This window comes from Schistocerca serialis, chromosome 10 (genome assembly GCF_023864345.2).
Source record: "Schistocerca serialis cubense isolate TAMUIC-IGC-003099 chromosome 10, iqSchSeri2.2, whole genome shotgun sequence".
Taxonomy (NCBI): domain Eukaryota; kingdom Metazoa; phylum Arthropoda; class Insecta; order Orthoptera; family Acrididae; genus Schistocerca; species Schistocerca serialis.
The window spans coordinates 108,315,521-108,335,432 of NC_064647.1; the positions used below are offsets into that span (position 1 = coordinate 108,315,521).

At 43.3% G+C, this 19,912-nt stretch overlaps 1 protein-coding gene across 1 annotated transcript in view; it reads right to left on the reverse strand.

The window, feature by feature from the left end:
* LOC126424581 (organic solute transporter alpha-like protein) overlaps window positions 1-19,912 on the reverse strand; it is a 143,616-nt gene that overhangs the window by 65,586 nt on the left and 58,118 nt on the right. The window lies entirely within an intron of this gene.

A 19,912-nucleotide genomic window follows, 5' to 3' on the forward strand; every position in this document is an offset into this window, starting at 1 on the left:
CTCACCTCCATCTTCAGTAAGGTCTTCGAATCCATCCTCTCCCATAGTATCCATCAGCACCTTAATCACCACCACCTCCTCCCCCTCACCCACTGTGGCTTCTGACCCTCGTTCTCCACTAAAGACCAACTCCTTAACCTCGTCCACCTTCTCTCCCTCCTGCTTACCTCCCATACCTCCACAATTTTTGTTTCCCTCGACCTCCAAAATGCCTATGACTGCGTATGGCATCTCGGTCTCCTCTTTAAACTCCGCTCTGCCTATCAATTTTGTCAGTCTGGTCGCTTCCTTCCTCTCCCGCCGTCCTTCCTACATCACCCTCCACAACATCAACTCCCGCATCTTTCATCCCACTGCTGGCGTCCCCCAGGGCTCCGTCCTCTCCCCTCTCCTCTATCTCCTGTACACTGACAATATGCCCAAGCCATCCCCACCAATCCACCTTCTCCAATATGCTGATGACACCGTCTTCCTGGCTCTCGATCCCACCCTTCAATGGTCCCAACGCACCCTCCAAACCCACCTTGACCAGTTCACCAGTTGGTGTAACCAGTGGTTCCTTTGTCTCAACCCCTCCAAAACCCAGGCAATTATCATAGGCCACACCACCTGCTCCTTCCATCTCAATGATTTCTCCCTCACCATTTATGGTCGCTCCATCCAGCTCATCTCCACCCTGAGATAACTTGGCCTCACCCTCGACCATCAGCTCACCTGTACCTCTCACCTCCTGACCATCCAGCAGAGAGCCATTCCCGCCTCCACCTCCTGAAACTCCTGTCTGGCCAGACATGTGGATTGCATCCTTCCACCATCCTACCCACCTACAAATCTCTCATCCATCCTATCCATTTCTATGCCAGAGTTGCCTGGATCTCTGCACCCACCCTCTTTTACAAGGCCCTCCAAATCCTTGAACGCCATGCGCTCCAACTTGCCTTCTGTATCTGCCTTCCTTCCCCCACATGGCCCCTGTATGACTTCATCCCCTTCCCCCACCTCCTCATTTTCCTCCAACGTCTCTACATCCTTTACACTGTCTGCAGGATGGATCCCCTCCACCCCTTCGTTTCCTCCTTCCTCTCCACCCCCTGTCCGTTGCCACGTCTCTATCGCTGCATCTCTCCCTCTCTCCCTCTCTCCACCTCCACACCCTCATCTCCCTCATCAGGGCAATTTCCAGCACCTCCTGGATGTTGAAATTCGCTGTGACATCTACCCTTCCTTCCAACTGTAACCTGGCCTTTTTCTCCCCCCCCCCCTCCCCAGGGGCCCGTTTTTCCTCTCCCCTCCTTCTCCCAGAGCGGAGTTTTCTCCTTCCCTCCCTAAGTCCCTACACCTGCTCCTCGACAGCTTCCCTCCTATATTCTTCCCTCCCTGTCCCTCTATGGCGCGCCAACCGCCTGTCTCTCCCCCATCTCGTTCCCTCCCTCCCTTCTTCCCTTCTTCCCCTCTCCTCCCCTCCTTCTTCCCTCCTCCCTTGTCTGTATTCCCCTTGGCAGATCCTCTCTGTTTCTTCATCAATATCAGTGTACTACATCAGTCTTGTGTTTAGTGCTGTTCTCCGTTGACGTCAAGAGCTGTGATCTTAATTGTGTGCTGGACTTGTACATTTATTGTCAGCTATTGTTATGTGCTAGGCCGTCCGTCGATACTTTTATGATCCAATGTGTGGTTTTGCTTTGTGTGCGCTCATTTTTTACGGTTTTTATCTCCTTTATACAGTCGCCCCCCTTTTGTGGTCTATTCTCTTCCATGACGTACCCTTTTTTATACCTATGTACACCATAGTCTCTATGTTATTTTGAATGTCTTCTATTGTATGATTAATGTCTTTTGGCTGAAGAGCAGCGCATATACTGCTGCCAGCTCGCCCCAGATGGGGCACTGAAATACAATAAACAAAAAAATCGACGTCTTCTGGTGGTGGGAGGTTATGGAGTGTCACTGAGTACTAAAGACGATCACCTCTGGCTTGCGCAGTTGGTAATTAAGACAGCAGCCATTACATTTCTGTCGTATTACAGCCAGTGGCTGGGCCCTATCATCAGAGTCTCCAGGACGTTACCTTTCAACAAGATGATACAAGATTGCGTATTGTCCGTTCTGTCCTGACGTAGCTCGATACAGAGGATTTCCGACTATTTCCCTCGCCAGCACATTCTCCACATATCTCACCGAAATGGTCACGGTTTCCAGGCAGAGACCGTCACGTGAACCGTTCGCCAGTGACTGCGATCGGTGAACTTCGCCACAGAATTGAAGCAGAAGGGAATAACGTGCCGTATCTGCCATCCAAGCTATGTTCGAATCAGTCATCGGCCCAGTTGGAGCTATTATTGCTGCCAGTTGGGACTGCACTGAACTACTTTTCGTATCTGGAGAACCGTAGATCACCTAAAAATTTAATAATGTATTCCTGTTGCTAAATGACTCCACACAATTTTTCTGTTCTTTCTGGCGTTGCAGTCTTAAAGGATAACAGTGCTATAGGTGCATTTGAATTACCGCATTAGTGGAGAAGCTGTGTGGTCGAATTATAAAGGGACGCCTGGTGAATGAAATCGTAATAGTAAAGGAACAAAGTTGCTTTACTTTAGGGGGATCCAGTGTAGATAACATGTAGTTGTTGTTGTGGTCTTCAGTCCTGAGACTGGTCTGATGCAGCTCTCCATGCTACTCTAGCCTGTGCAAGCTTCTTCATCTCCCAGTACGTACTGCAACGTATATCTTTCTGAATCTGCTTAGTGTATTTATCTCTTGGTCTCCCTCTACGATTTTTACCCTCCACGCTGCCCTCCAATGCTAAATTTGTGATCCCTTGGTGCCTCGGAACATGTGCTACCAACTGGTCCCTTCTTCTTGTCAAGTTGTGCCACAAACTCCTCTTCTCCCCTATTCTATTCAATACCTCCTCATTAGTTGGGTGATCTACCCATCTAATCTTCAGCATTCTTCTGTAGCACCACATTTCGAAAGCTTCTATTCTCTTCTTGTCCAAACTATTTGTCATCTATGTTTCACTTCTATACGTGGCTACACTCCATACAAATACTTTCAGAAACGACTTCCTGACACTTAAATCTATACTCGATGTTAACAAATTTCTCTTCTTCAGAAACGCTTTCCTTGCCATTGCCAGTCTACATTTTATATCCTCTCTACTTCGACCATTATCAGTTATTTTGCTCCCCAAATAGCAAAACTCCTTTACTACTATAAGTGTCTCATTTCCTAATCTAATTCCCTCAGCATCACCCGACTTAATTCGAATACATTCCTTTATCCTCGTTTTCCTTTTGTTGATGTTCATCTTATACCCTCCATTCCGCTCAACTGCTCTTCCAAATCCTTTGCTGTCTCTGACAGAATTACAATGTCATCGGCGAACCTCAAAATTTTTATTTCTTCTCCATGGATTTTAATATCTACTCCGAACTTTTCTTTTGTTTCCTTCGCTGCTTGCTCAATATACAGATTGAATAACATTGGGGATAGGCTACAACCCTGTCTCACTCCTTTCCCAACCACTGCTTCCCTTTCATGTCCCTCGACTCTCATAACTGCGACCTGGTCTCTGTACAAATTGTAAATAGCCTTTCGCTCCCTGTATTTTACCCCTGCCACCTTCAGAATTTGAAAAAGAGTATTCCAGTCAATATTATCAAAAGCTTTCTCTAAGTCTACAAATGCTAGAAACGTAGGTTTGCCTTTCTTTAATCTATCTTCTAAGATAAGTCGTAGGGTCAGTATTGCCTCACGTGTTCCAACATTTCTACGGAATCCAAACTGATCTTCCCCGAGGTCGGCTTCTACCAGTTTTTCCATTCGTGTGGCTGAGCTGTTCTAGGCGCTTCAGTCTGGAACCGCGCGACCGCTACGGTCGCAAGTTCGAATCCTGCCTCAGGCATGGATGTGTGTGATGTCTTGAGGTTAGTTAGGTTTAAGTAGTTCTAAGTTCTATGGGACTGATGACCTCAGAAGTCAAGTCCCATAGTGCTCAGAGCCATTTGGATCAATTTTTTTCCATTCGTCTGTAAAGAATTCGCGTTAGTATTATGAATCCGTGACTTATTAAACAGATTATTCAGTAATTTTCACATCTGTCGGCACCTGCTTTCTTTGGGATTCGAATTATTATGGACAATAGACATAGATGGGGATTATGTACTGCATTTGACATTTGTCAATAATCAAATAATATTGGCTCCCAATGACTATGATACAGAGTATATGAAGAATAAAGTACAATTAGAAACATTGGAAATGGAAATGATCGTATGGCGTCAGAGGCCGGGAGTTCCGAGGCGGGAAGTTCGGCCGCCAAGTGCATATCTAATTGAGTGCGACGCCACATTGGCCGACTTGCGCGTCGACTATGGGGATGAAACGATGATGAGGAGCGCACAGCACCCAGTCCCTGGGGGGGCAAAATCTCCCACCCCAGTCGGGAATCCACCCCTGGCCCCCATGCGTGGCATGCTAACACGCTGACCATTCAGCTTGTAATGGTACTTGAATTACGTTACCATTACGGCACCTCACCTCAACCTCTCGATACCATCAATATTCTACTGTGTTTCTGTAAAATAGTTAACATATCTCTGTGACAACATTCAGATTTGATTTCATTAATGTAGAGGTACTTCGATACATCGATATGTATATATTGCAATGATATTATTCTTATGTGTATTCTTTCTTTTGTCTCTATGATCTTTGACGGACTTGTAACTCTAATTTTTTGAGCGCGTAAGCGGTTATTAGAGAGTCAAGCTTTGGTCGTCCTGTTAAAAAGACGCAAATTGTAGTCAGTTTATGAAATGTGAACTGTAAGAGTGAGGAAGATATTTTCAAGTGTGTTTTATATTGTGAAGTGTTGTTTTGGAACGACTTACGTGACATTGCAACAAGAGTAATAAAAAAGAAGTGTCACTTAAATTTACAGTGCTGATTACTTTTTTTTACATCACCATTGTCCTAACTTGCGAAAGTTTAATCTTCAAGAATGGTTTATAAAACACATGTATAAAACTTTTGAATATCGCAGAATAGCACCTAGGCCTCTTTGCATCCGAGCTTGGAATCATCACTACCTAGATTTTCGACGATTGAATCATGAGTTCACAACGAGACCAGCGTGGGAAACACGAAAAGATGAGTGCCTAGTTTATCCATTATTTCAAGAACTGACTTTATTAACTGTGCTCTAATGACACCTGCCACATAATATAACTTTGTTGTTGCCCGAAAATGCAATATTTAGCAGCGTGAGCAACACTACAATCATAATTAATTTTTGACCTTTGTTGTGGTAGGGTTGTTAGAAGCCATTGGGGTGGACATTAGAAACACTGAAAACAGGGCATGCAGAGGGAAGTAACATACAAACGTGAAACTTTGCAAATAAGTACAGTGAGATCCTATATGCAAATCCCCCAAGCTTGGTGCCAGTGCGCATGCCCACAGACACTGCAGTGGCGTTGCAATCGGGCAGAGGCACGTGGTCGACAAGTCACACACGTGACAATCACATCCGGACTCGAGGAGAATGTTAGTAGGTGCAGAATGTTGGCCAGTCGACACGTCGTGTGTCTCACCAAGTCTACCGTTCAGTTCCATCAGACGATGTTGGCAGCAAAGGACACCAGATGGCACCAACTAGAGACGTACCGGGTCTGGAGCGACCAGGAAGGTGACGAGGCGAGAGGATCGATGGATCGTGTAGCGATCAGGGATGCTGCAGTGACTCGCTTCACGATACAAGGAGATCTGCGTATGCTGAGTGATCCGCAAACTATTTCTAGACGCCTTGCGGGTGCAAATTTGCAATCTAGACGCCCTTTCCGTTTACTGCAGCTAACACCGAGACATCTTGCCTAATGGTCTGGGGTGCCATAGCCTACGATAGCTGGTTGCTTCTACACTATTGGCCATTAAAATTGCTACACCAAGAAGAAGTGCAGATGATAAACTGGTATTCATTGGACAAATATATTATACTAGAACTGACATGTGATTACATTTTCACGCAATATGGGTGCGTAGATCCTGAAAAATCAGTACCCAGAATAACCACCTCTGGCAGTAATAGAGGCCTTGATACGCCTGGGCATTGAGGCAAACAGAGCTTGGATGGCGTGTACAGGTACAGCTGCCCATGCAGCTTAAACACGACACCACAGTTCATCAAGGGTAGTGACTGGCGTATTGTGACGAGCCAGTTGCTCGGCCGCCATTGACGAGACGTTTTAAATTGGTGAGAGATATGGAGAATGTGCTGGCCAGGGCAGCAGTCGAACATTTTCTGTATCCAGAAAGGCCCGTACAGCACCTGCAACATGCGGTGCATTATCCTGCTGAAATATAGGGTTTCGCAAGGATCGAATGAAGGGTAGAGCCACGGGTCGTAACACATCTGAAATGTAACGTCCACTGTTCAAAGAGCCGTCAATGTGAACAAGAGTTGACCGAGACGTGTAACTAATGGCACCCCATACCATCACGCTGGATGATACGCCAGTATGGCGATGACGAAAACACGCTTCCAATGTGCGTTCACTGCGATGTCGCCAAATGCGGATGCGACCATCATGATGCTGTAAACAGAACCTGGATTCATCCGAAAAAATGACGTTTTGCCATTCGTCCACCCAGGTTCGTCGTTGAGTACACCATCACAGGCGCTCCTGTCTGTGATGCAGCGTCAAGGGTAACCGCAGCCATGGTCTCCGAGCTGATGGTCTATGCTGCTGCAAACGTCGTCGAACTGTTGGTGCAGATGGTTGTTGTCTTGCAAACGTCCCCATCTATTGAGTCAGGGATCGAGACGTGGCTCCACGATCCGTTACAGCCATGCGGATAAGATGCCTGTCATCTCGACTGATAGTGATACGAGGCCGTTGTGATCCAGCACGGCGTTCCGTATTACCCTCCTGAACCCAAAGATTCCATATTCTGCTAACAGTCATTGGATCTCGACCAACGCGTGCAGCAATGTTGCGATACGATATACCGCAATCGCGATAGGCTACAATCCGACCGTTATCAAAGTCGGAAACGTGATGGTACGAATTTCTCTTCCTTACACGAGGCGTCACAACAATGTTTCACGAGGCAACGCCGGTAAACTGCTGTTTGTGTATGAAAAATCGGCTGGAAACTTTCCTCATGTCAGCACGTTGTAGGTGTCACCACCGGCGCCAGCCTTGTGTGAATGCTCTGAAAAGCATCTTCTTCCTCTCGGTTAAATCTCGCGTCTGTAGCACGTCATCTTCGTTGTGTAGCAATTTTAATGGCCAGTAGTGTAATTGTAGTATGCGGAACCCTAATGGGCCAGCATTATGTTGATGACATTCTTCAACCCTATGTTCGACTTATATGTTCGACAAGCGACACTTTTCCAGCAAGATAATGCTCGTCCGTATACAGCTCATGTTCCTCAAACTTTCTACGTCATGTTCCGACCCCTCCAAGGCCCGTTAGCTCCCTGGACTTTTCTCCTGTAGATCATGTGTGGGACCAGGTGAAACGCCAGATGCCGCTGTTTTAAAAAAAAAAAAAAAAAAAAAAAAAAAAAAAAAAAAAAAAAAAAAAAAAAAAAAAAAGTGTGAAATCTAATGGGACGTAACTGCTAAGGTCATCAGTCCCTAAGCTTACACACTACTTAACCTAAATTATCCTAAGGACAAACACACCCTCACCCACGCCCGAAGGAGGACTCGAACCTCCGCCGGGACCAGCCGCACAGTCCATGACTGCAGCGCCTCAGACCGCTCGGCTAATACCTCGGGGCCAGCCGTCTCAGTCTGTAGGTGATTTACAGATGGCTGTCCAAGATTTGTGGACCAGTCTGCATCACGGCAATATCAGAGTGTAACCAATCCGATGTCGAACCGTGTTGTTGTATGCATTGCAACAAAAGGAGGTCCAGTGCATTATTGATGTTGCACTGTATTTGTCTACATGTACTCACCGTACTTATTTACATATCGTGATTTTGGTATCAAGTGATTCTCTCATTAGAATCATTCCGTCTAGTAAATTTAATTTCGATTCCATGCTCCGCTCTTAATGCGCCGTTTTCAACATTCCTCAGTCTAGTAGAAACATACAATAAGGCCGTACTAACAATACATTTTTCTCAAACAAAATGTCTCTCTATAAGAAGCAAACATCACGACATTATCATACATGAAAGTACTATTCAGACATGTTACAAGTATATATATCTGGCAGCTATAATTTCAGATCAGGATTCCGGAAAACGAAAATATGGCAGAGAACAGCACAAGCTAAACAAGTAATCAATAAGCTGAATCCCATTCTTTGGTCAGATAAAATCAAGAAAAAGACAAAAAAAAGGTTATATGAATCAATAATACGAAGCATTTGTTTATGTGCAGTGGAATCCTTGGAGCTGACAAATCAGGATATGAACGGATTTTTTGAGAAGAAGCTGAAGTTTCAAGGCGAGACAAGATCCCAAATAAAAGAACATCTTAGACCTTGGTCAGCAGCGTGTAAATATTTTGTTGTTGTTATGGTTTCAGTCCAGAGACTGGTTTGATGCAGCTCAGCTCTCAATTCTACTCTATCCTGTGCAAGCCTCTTCATCTCCAAGTAACTACGGCAACCTACACCCTTCTGAATCTCATTAATCTACACTCCTGGAAATGGAAAAAAGAACACATTGACACCGGTGTGTCAGACCCACCATACTTGCTCCGGACACTGCGAGAGGGCTGTACAAGCAATGATCACACGCACGGCACAGCGGACACACCAGGAACCGCGGTGTTGGCCGTCGAATGGCGCTAGCTGCGCAGCATTTGTGCACCGCCGCCGTCGGTGTCAGCCAGTTTGCCGTGGCATACGGAGCTCCATCGCAGTCTTTAACACTGGTAGCATGCCGCGACAGCGTGGACGTGAACCGTATGTGCAGTTGACGGACTTTGAGCGAGGGCGTATAGTGGGCATGCGGGAGGCCGGGTGGACGTACCGCCGAATTGCTCAACACGTGGGGCGTGAGGTCTCCACAGTACATCGATGTTGTCGCCAGTGGTCGGCGGAAGGTGCACGTGCCCGTCGACCTGGGACCGGACCGCAGCGACGCACGGATGCACGCCAAGACCGTAGGATCCTACGCAGTGCCGTAGGGGACCGCACCGCCACTTCCCAGCAAATTAGGGACACTGTTGCTCCTGGGGTATCGGCGAGGACCATTCGCAACCGTCTCCATGAAGCTGGGCTACGGTCCCGCACACCGTTAGGCCGTCTTCCGCTCACGCCCCAACATCGTGCAGCCCGCCTCCAGTGGTGTCGCGACAGGCGTGAATGGAGGGACGAATGGAGACGTGTCGTCTTCAGCAATGAGAGTCGCTTCTGCCTTGGTGCCAATGATGGTCGTATGCGTGTTTGGCGCCGTGCAGGTGAGCGCCACAATCAGGACTGCATACGACCGAGGCACACAGGGCCAACACCCGGCATCATGGTGTGGGGAGCGATCTCCTACACTGGCCGTACACCACTGGTGATCGTCGAGGGGACACTGAATAGTGCACGGTACATCCAAACCGTCATCGAACCCATCGTTCTACCATTCCTAGACCGGCAAGGGAACTTGCTGTTCCAACAGGACAATACACGTCCGCATGTATCCCGTGCCACCTAACGTGCTCCAGAAGGTGTATGTCAACTACCCTGGCCAGCAAGATCTCCGGATCTGTCCCCCATTGAGCATGTTTGGGACTGGATGAAGCGTCGTCTCACGCGGTCTGCACGTCCAGCACGAACGCTGGTCCAACTGAGGCGCCAGGTGGAAATGGCATGGCAAGCCGTTCCACAGGACTACATCCAGCATCTCTACGATCGTCTCCATGGGAGAATAGCAGCCTGCATTGCTGCGAAAGGTGGATATACACTGTACTAGTGCCGACATTGTGCATGCTCTGTTGCCTGTGTCTATGTGCCTGTGGTTCTGTCAGTGTGATCATGTGATGTATCTGACCCCAGGAATGTGTCAATAAAGTTTCCCCTTCCTGGGACAATGAATTCACGGTGTTCTTATTTCAATTTCCAGGAGTGTACATCTACATGTACATGGATACTCTGCAAATCACATTTAAGTGCCTGTCAGAGGGTTCATCGAACTACCTTCACAATTCTCTGTTAGTCCAATCTCGAATAGCGCGCGGAAAGAATGAACACCTATATCTTTCCGTACGAGCTCTGATTTCCCTTATTTTATCGTGGTGATCGTGCCGCCCTATGGAGGTCGGTGTCAACAAAATATTTTCGCATTCGGAGGAGAAAGTTGGTGATTGGAATTTCGTGAGAAGATTCCGTCGCAACCAAAATCGCCTTTCTTTTAATGATTTCCAGCCCAAAGCCTGTATCATTTCTGTGACACTCTCCTACCTGGTAAGGATCTCACACCGCGCAGCAGTATTCTAAAAGAGGACGTATAAGCGTAGTGTAGGCAGTCTCCTTAGTAGGTCTGTTACATTTTCTAAGTGTCCTGCCAATAAAACGCAGACTTTGGTTAGCCTTCCCCACAACATTTTCTATGTGTTCTTTCCAATTTAAGTTGTTCGTAATTGTAATACGTAGGTATTTAGTTGAATTCACTGATTTATAGTGTAACCGTAGTTTAACGAATTCCTTTTAACACTCATGTGGGTGAACTCACACTTTTCGTTATTTAAGGTCAACTGCCACTTTTCGCACCATTCAGATATTTCTTCTAAAACGTTTTGCAGTTTGTTTTGATCTTCTGATGACTTTATTAGTCGATAAACGACAGCCTCATCTGCAAACAACCGAAGACGGCTGCTCAGATTGTCTCCCAAATCGTTTATATAGATAAGGAACAGCAAAGGGCCTATAACACTACCGTGGGGAACGCCAGAAATCACTTCTGTTTTGCTCGATGACTTTCCGTCAGTTACTAGAACTGTGACCTCTGACAGGAAATTGCAGATCCAGTCACATAACTGAGACGATATGCCATAAGCACGCAATTTTACTACGAGCCACTTGTGTGGTACAGTGTCAAAAGCCTTCCGAAAATCCAGGAATACAGAATAGGTCTGAAATACCTTGTCAATAGCACTCAGCACTTCATGTGAATAAAGAGCTAATTGTTTCCTTCGACGTAATTCATAATGTTCGAAACAATATATGTTCTAAAATCCTGCTGCAAATCGACGTTAAAAATATGGTCCTGTAATTTAGTGGATTACTCCTACTACCTTTCTTGAATATTGGTATGACCTGTGCAACTTTCTAGTCTTTGGGCAAAGATCTTTCGTAGAGCGAATGGTTTTATATGATTGTTAAGTATGGAGCTAATGCATCAACATACTCCGAAAGGAACCTAATTGGTATACATCTGGACCAGAAGACTTGCTTTTATTAAGTGATTTGAGTTGCTTCACTACTCCGATGATATTTACTTCTACGTTAGTCATGTTGGCAGCTGTTCTCGATTCGAATTTTGGAATATTTACTTCGTCTTCTTTTGTGAAGGCATTTCGGAAGGCTGTGTTTAGTAACTCTGCTTTGGCAGCACTGTCTTCGACAGTATCTCCATTGTTATCGCGCAGAGAAGGCATTGATTGTTTCTTGCCGCCAACGTACTTCACATACGACCAGATTCTCTTTGTATTTTTTGCCAGGTTTCGAGGCAAAGTTTAGTTTTGGGATTTTGCGTCTGTTCAAATTAGGCGTGTTTGTTTCGTTGTTTCTGCAACAGTGTTCTAACCCGTTTTGTGTACCAAGGAGGATCAGCTCCGTCGTTTTTTAATTTATTTGGTATAAATCTCTCAATTGCTGCCGATACTATTTCTTTGAATTTAAGCCACATTTGGTCTATTCTTAAATTATTAACTTGGAATGAGTTGAGATTGCCTCTCAGGAAGGCGTCAAGTGAATTTTTATCTGATTTTTTTGAATAGGTATATTTTTCGCTTATTTTTCGAGGATTACAATATTCAATCTCGCTACGACAACCCTGTGTTCGCTAATCCCTATCTCGGTTTTGATGCTGGTTATTAACTCAGCATTATTTGTTGCTCAGAGGTCAAGAGCGTTTTCACAACCGTTTACTATTCGCGTGGGCTCATGAATTAACTGCTCGAAATAATTTTCAGAGAATGCGTTTGGCACAATTTCGGATGATATTTTATGCGTACCTCCGGAATTAAACATGTATTTTCGCCAACATATCGAGGGTACATTAAAGTCACTACCAAATATTATCGTAAGAGTCGGGTACGTGTTTGAAATCAAACTCAAGTTTTCTTTGAACCTTTCAGCAACTGTATCATCTGAACTGTGAGGCCGGTAAAAGTATCCAATTATTATTTTATTCCAGTTGCCAATAATGACCTCTGCCTATACTAACTCACGGGAAGTATATACTTCAATTTCGCGTCAAGTTAAACTACTTCTGACAGCAACAAACACGACACCGCCAACCGTGTTTAGCCTTGCTCTCCCCCTACGATTTTTACCCTCCACGATTCCTTCAAATTCTAAATTGGTGTTCCCGTCAAGCCTCATAGCGTGACCTTCGAACCGATCACGTCCTTCAGTCAGACTGTGCCACAAAATCCTCTTCTCCCCAATTCTATTCAGTACCTCCTCATTAGTTACGTAAACTACCCATCTAATCTTCGGCATTCTTATGTAACACCACATTTCGAAAGCTTCTATTCTCTTCCTGTCTAGATTATTTACCGTCCATGGTTCACTTCCATACACGGCTACGCTCCATACAAATACTTTTAGAAAAGACTTCCTGACACTTAAATATATATACTTGCTGTTAAGAAATTTCTCTACTTCAGAAACGCTTTCCTTGCCATTGCAAGTCTACTTTTCATATCCTTTGTAAAAATTTTACAAAATGTATAATAATTTACAAAATGCATACCACTCTGCTGTCTATGATAATGTTATATATTCTGCTACCGGTTTCGTTTGTAAACGATCATCAATGGCATAAAAATTGTGATAGATGTATCACATGTTTGGTAACTTACGTCAAAACATGTATGACATGTAACCCATCTGTGATAATTTTTCTGCTGTTGATGATGGTTTAGAACCGAAACCGGTAGCAGAATAAATAACATTATCACAGACAGCACAGTGTTATGCATTTTGTCAAATAAAAGAAATCAGGAAGCGGATGGAATCTCCCACGTACATGACCAAAGAGGTCAATAAACGGCGTTGAAAATGGCGTGGACGTGTAAGAGGATGACCATGTGTAAGATGGAAAAATGAAGTGCAGGACGTCCGCAGCTCGTGGTCGTGCGGTAGCGTCCTTGCTTCCCGTGCCCGGGTTCCTGGGTTCGATTCCCGGCGAGGTCAGGGATTTTCTCTGCCTCGTGATGACTGGGTGTTGTGTGATGTCCTTAGGTTAGTTAGGTTTAAGTAGTTCTAAGTTCCAGGGGATTGATGACCATAGATGTTAAGTCCCATAGTGCTCAGAGCCATTTGAACTAATTTTTGGAGTGCAGGAGGGTACGCAACGGAGAAATTTGGAAGAAGATTTATGCAAGAATCGAGAAGCAAGGATATGAGGTTTCGAGAAATAGTCTCAAGACCTGTAATTAATCCGCAAAGACAGGGGGAGCGGTTGGAGTGCATAAGAAGGTATTCAGTAGGTATTATTATTTTATGTACTATAGAAAATAGGTTTGTTAATGAAATGAAAACGAAAAGGTTATTATAGAAAATTACAGAAAATAGGATTGTAAAGTCATAATAACTGCAGTGTCGTAAGTGATCAAATTGCAGGCCGCAAGCCTGTAGCATTTACACGTTTCCTATAGTATATTAATAGAGAAACTACACAACAAAATGTAGACAAAAACCACAGATCCACTTCACAGTAATCCACACAATATGCAGTCTAAGCCAAATCAGTGTGCCACAGAAGCCAAACCTAAATATGCTGCTCTCCCATACACAGGCCCACTATCATACTAAATAGCAAATTTATTTAAAAATAAAAATATCAGCTTTTCCACAAATAAACACATTACAACAAAAAGTAATCCATGATGTAAATACCTTCAAGAGTCCCTACGGTAAATCAGGCATATACAAACTAAAATGCGATACATGCCCAAAATTCTACATTGGACGGACAGGCAGAAATTTTGTAGTTAGTTACAAAGAACACATTGATGCTTTAAGGCTTGGCAACTTGAACAAATCTACATTTGCAGCCCATATTGCTGAAAAAAACCATTCAGTGAGAAACATTGAGAACAACTTAAAAATTTTACAACTAGCAGGAAAAGGAGCCACTATGAATACATTAGACGAAATAGAAATACACACACACAAAAACAGCACCCCAGACTATATCCTTAATGAACAAACCGAGTTAGCTAACACTCCTTTCCTCAAATATTTCCAAAAATAATTTTCGACCCTCCAAAGCAAATAATATTCCTATGCCTATCTGCAGATCAAGTAGCAAATTTATATGTTAGTATAATTCTCATGATGCTAAATGTAAATAAATAATGTACTGTCTTCCCTATACCGTACTCAAAACAAAAAAAGGGTCAACTTTGTAATTAATGTAACAGTATTCGTTCTAAAACTCACAAAATCAATGTCTCTCTGTACTAGTGTAAAAGGCGTTTCAGTTGCATAAGTGAATTTATGACCTTTTCCCAAACATGGGATATCTTTATGATGTTCGATGTATCATAGCATCTTTGTCACTCATATGTTTGTAAGAACTTTGTATTGTATCGAAACATGTGGTGTGTGCTAGAAATCTTTTCTGTGACAAATCTAAAGTGTTCAGCGAGGAAGATTTATGTGTGCAACGATAAGAAAGTAGTGGGAATGTATTCACATCTGTTGGACGAATGTAATAAAAACAAACACTCCAAACAGACATTTCACCAAGTCACATCCAATGAAAATCTGTAACGCAGCCCTCTGTGTGGCGTGCTTATACTTATGTATTATTTATATTTTAGGGCAATTAATCTGTAAAAAAACGTTGTATTGAAAGCATGAAAACCGTCTGAAGATGAATTATAACGATTCGAAACCGGTAACGGTACCCTTTGAATAAAGGAGCTGAAAGTAAATTTGTGGCTGGTTGCTGTCTCAACACCATCAACATTTACCCTTGTGTTAGTTCGTGTCAAATCGCAAGGCAATCTGGCATGAGTCAGCGTAGTGTTGTTCGTGTTCTGCATCGCCTTAAAAATCATCCTACCATATCAGTCTCCACCAAGAATTAACTGGTACGGATTGTATGCGTCGCACTGAATTCTGCCGATGGGCTCAACTTCAGATTCAGGGGGATGACACATTTAGTAATTTGATTTTATTTACTGACGAGGCTACATTCACAAACCATGGAAATGTTAATTTGCATAACATGCGTTATCGGGCAACTGAAAATCTATGCTGGCTGTGGCAAGTTGCACACAAAAAACCGTGATCGGTGAATGTATGGTGTGGGATTCTGGAGGACAGAATTATAGGCCCATATTTTATCGAAAGGAAATATTAATGGTCGGAAGTACTGTAAGTAGGCTGTCTAGGTTTTTATATTGGTAACGCCACGTAGCGCTCTGTATGAAAATCACTGGCTGTGCTGTGTGCAGTCTGTGGCTGGGTGGCATTGTTGTAATATTCGCTATTGTAGTGGTGGGCTGTTGGCTGTTAACAGCGCGTAGCGTTGTGCAGTTGGAGGTGAGTCGCCAGCAGTGGTGGATGTGGGGAGTGAGATGGCTGAGTTTTGGACAGAGACAGTAAATTTGTAAGACTGGATGCAATGAACTGATATATATATTATGACTTTTGAACACTATTGAGGTAAATACATTGTTTGTTCTCTATCAAAATCTTACATTTGCTAACTATATCTATCAGTAGTTAGTGCCTTCAGTAGTTTGAATCTTTTATTTAGCTGGCAGTAGCGGCACTTGCTGTATTGCAGTAGTTCGAGTAATGAAAATTTTTGTAAGGAAAGTGATTTGTGAAAGGTATAGGTTAATGTTAGTCAGGGCCATTCTTTTGTAGGGATTTTTGAAAGTCAGATTGCTTTGCGCAAAAAGATATTGTGTGTCAGTTTAAGCACAGTCATGTATAATTGTTCTAAGGGGACGTTTCATATGGTGACCCTACCAGGATACCTCACTGGAATCTTCTGATTTTTTCTTGTAGTTTGTGTAATTAGTGTAGATTTTGTTTATTGCTAGCACGTAATTGTAGAGAGAATCTCCTTTGTAGTTGCAGTCTTTCATTGTTGTACAGTAAAACAGGTGTGGCACGCATGTAAATTTGCAGCAAGTATTTCGCAGCTGCGCTTGCAATTAACTAGATATTATTTTCAGTGCTATGTTAATGTGTTTTCTTATTTTTGCTCTTCAAATTGTGCTTTTCTGTGTTATCGTGTGAAATATTGTGACAATAATGGCATGTGAAAAACGTAATACTAGGCTCCAAAGTAAACTGAGAAATGACAGTGAAGACGAAAGCAGTGTGTTAGCGCCACCGTGTAATGAATTAACTAATGTTCAACATAGTAATTTGGTAATTGTGCATAGGGAAATGGAGTGGGCAGCAAACGATGGTGTAGACAGTGAAACAATTAGTGAACAGGGAAGTATTATCGATCGATCGGTCGGCAACAGCCCGCATCAGGATTCGGGAATGACAGGACACAATCTTGCAAATACTGCAGATTCAGGTTTTGGATCCTCACTGTTTTCTCAAATAAGTCAAGACACGTTTTCTGCTTGTCAAAATGTGAATGTTGCCGGTGCAACTTCACTGCCGAAAAGCACTGAGGAACATGTTTCAGACACCAGTGCATTGTTATTACAGTTAATGCAACAAATGGGACAAAGGCAACAAAAGTTAGACACAACGCTTTAACAAAATCAGAAACACATGGGACAAAATCCTCAAAAGTTAGACGTAATGGAACAAAATCTTCAAAAGTTAGACTCCACACTTGAACAAACACGTGAAGATTTAACTACTGAGTTACAAAAAATCGAATCGAAATGTCAAAAAGTCTGTAATGACGTAAAAACACAAATTTGTGAGCATTTCCAACCTATTTTTTCGCGTCATGAAAATGCATTACAGAATCACGAAGCAGCCATAAAGTAACTGCAAACTATAGTTCATGGAAATCACGACACCTTGCAAGCTAAAATTGACTCAGTTGCATCTACCGATTCGGTTACGCAACTTGCAAAAACTCAGGAAAACTTAAAGGACACAGTAGATACTCTGGAAATTGGTTCAGAAAGACACATGGAGGAAATTAGTTCATTATCAGAGAAAGTAGTTGAACTTTCGGATCAGCTAAATAATTTATCTACGAAGGTAGATGATAATCTGAATGACACAAAACCGGTAGTCTTTAATGACACAGAAGAGTGCGAACAAATTAGGAAATTCAAACAAAATCAAAATCAAATTAATACGTAACACCAAAGAGAAATCCGGGAAGTACAAGATCAGTTGACACAGGTAATACAGGAATTACTTATTTTGGAGGACACTCGCGCTCCAATACGGGAAGAGGGACATAGAAATACGGAACAGCCACAAAATAATAACACAGGCACTTCGGAAATTATGAAAGAAATGAATTTTGAGATGGAAGCGCTGAAACGACGTAACAATGACCGACATGCGACTCGCCGACATGATGATTTTGACTATAAGCTGTTCATTACTACACATAAATTCAAAACATTTAAGAATTCTGGCAACGACATTCATCCACAAGCATGGCTCCATCAATTCTCTCATTGTTTTCCTCCCAACTGGTCATTAGAGCACAGATTAGAATTTATGTGTGGCTATTTAGTGCATGAACCAGCTGTAAGAATGCGATCGGTCATTCACGATTGCCACAGTGAAGGAGAATTTTATCATGCCTTCCTCTCAGCATATTGGTCTCAAGCTACACAAGACCGAGTAAAACATAGCATCATAATGATGAAACATTTCGAACAATCTCAATTTTCCAGTCTTGTGAAATATTTTGAAGACATGTTGCACAAGAATCAGTACCTGTCAAACCCATACAACCCATCAGAACTCATCCGCAGTTGCTTAATCAAATTACCTGAAAATTTGCGACATATTATTTTGGCAGGACGTTGCAAAGACGACATTGAAGCTTTTCAGGGACTCTTACAAGAGTCCCTGAACGCGAAAACAGGAACACAACAATAATAGGTCACATTCGTCGCAATTCCGCGATGAAAGAAATAATCACTGGACACGACAAGGCTGTTCTCACAACACAAATCGTGACCAAAACAGACACCACCCGTATGACAACCGTTGGCAGAGTAGTAATAATTACAGAGAAAGATCACTTCTCCGTGGTAGTGAGTATCACGGAGACAATCAGAGAAACAGACAATATGGGAACCAAAATAATTATTATCAAGGGAGACAGAATAACTTTAGACGCAACAGTCCAGCGCATAGTTATGATTCTGGGAGAAATTCTCCACCATGTGACTGACAAGAAAGAAACTATGGAATCTACCAACATGACGACAGACGATATGATCGTAACGACAGACCTGAATTGCATCAGAACTGGCGGGATCCCAACAGGGCAGGACCCTCTCGACAAGGTGAATTTATAGAAGTTAGGTCTCCAAATCCCAATAACGACGTGCGCCATCAAGGAGACAATAGGCAATGACTCATAACGCTGGCAGCCACAAAACGTACTTATAAAACTGACGACGCAGCTGCCGTAGCCAGTAATTACGAAAAATGGAAGACATTAGGGGCATCTTACTCCAGGAACACGACATAAAACATAACATCATTGCATATCCTGTGATTCACATTACAGTAAATGACGTAAAATTTACGGCAGTACTTGACTCTGGCAGTCCCATTTCAGTAATTAGTGAAACAGTCTTTAGCAAATGGAACAAATCGAACGATTGCCCCACACTTCCGTTACGTAAGATTAAATTACAAGGTGCAATCTTTGGAAAAAGTGTAGATGTACGCCGGCCGGTGTGGCCGTGCGGTTAAAGGAGCTTCAGTCTGCAACCGCGTGACCGCTACGGTCGCAGGTTCGAATCCTGCCTCGGGCATGGATGTGTGTGATGTCGTTAGGTTTAATTAGTTCTAAGTTCTAGGCGACTGATGACCTCAGAAGTTAAGTCGCATAGTGCTCAGAGCCATTTTGTAGATGTACGCCAACAAACCAACTTAGAATTCTGTTGTCAAAGCCACAGCTTCTCTATGAACTTTCTTATTGTTCCATTATTGTCGACGGAAATTATATTGGGAGTAGACTTTTTTAATGAATACAAAGCAATCTTAAACTTTCACAATGCTGAAATAAGTTTAGAGAAAGAAGGTAAGTCAATAGCTTTGAAATTTTAAGATTGGCTCTCAAACCATGACGAAGAAATTAATCGGCTTTACCTCCTGTTAGACAACAGTATGGAATTTTCGATGGAACTTGACACTAACAATCACTCTGCAAGTACTGACAGGGATGGTATCGATGGCGCATTTGATACTAGTGAGTTAATTCAGAATAAAATTCAAACAATTGAGAATTGTAATGACACTGATAGGCAACACCTTTTTGAGGTTTTACAAGCACATTCCACAGTTTTTACTCACAAAACAGGAACAATCAAGGGATTTCAATACCAATTTCGTGTTCGTGAGCATATTAAATTTTGTGTTAGACCATATGTAATTCCGGCACATTATAGGGACCGTGTTAGAACAGAAATACAGCCGGCCGCGGTGGTCTCGCGGTTCTAGGCGCGCAGTCCGGAACCGTGCGACTGCTACGGTCGCAGGTTCGAATCCTGCGTCGGGCATGGATGTGTGTGATGTCCTTAGGTTA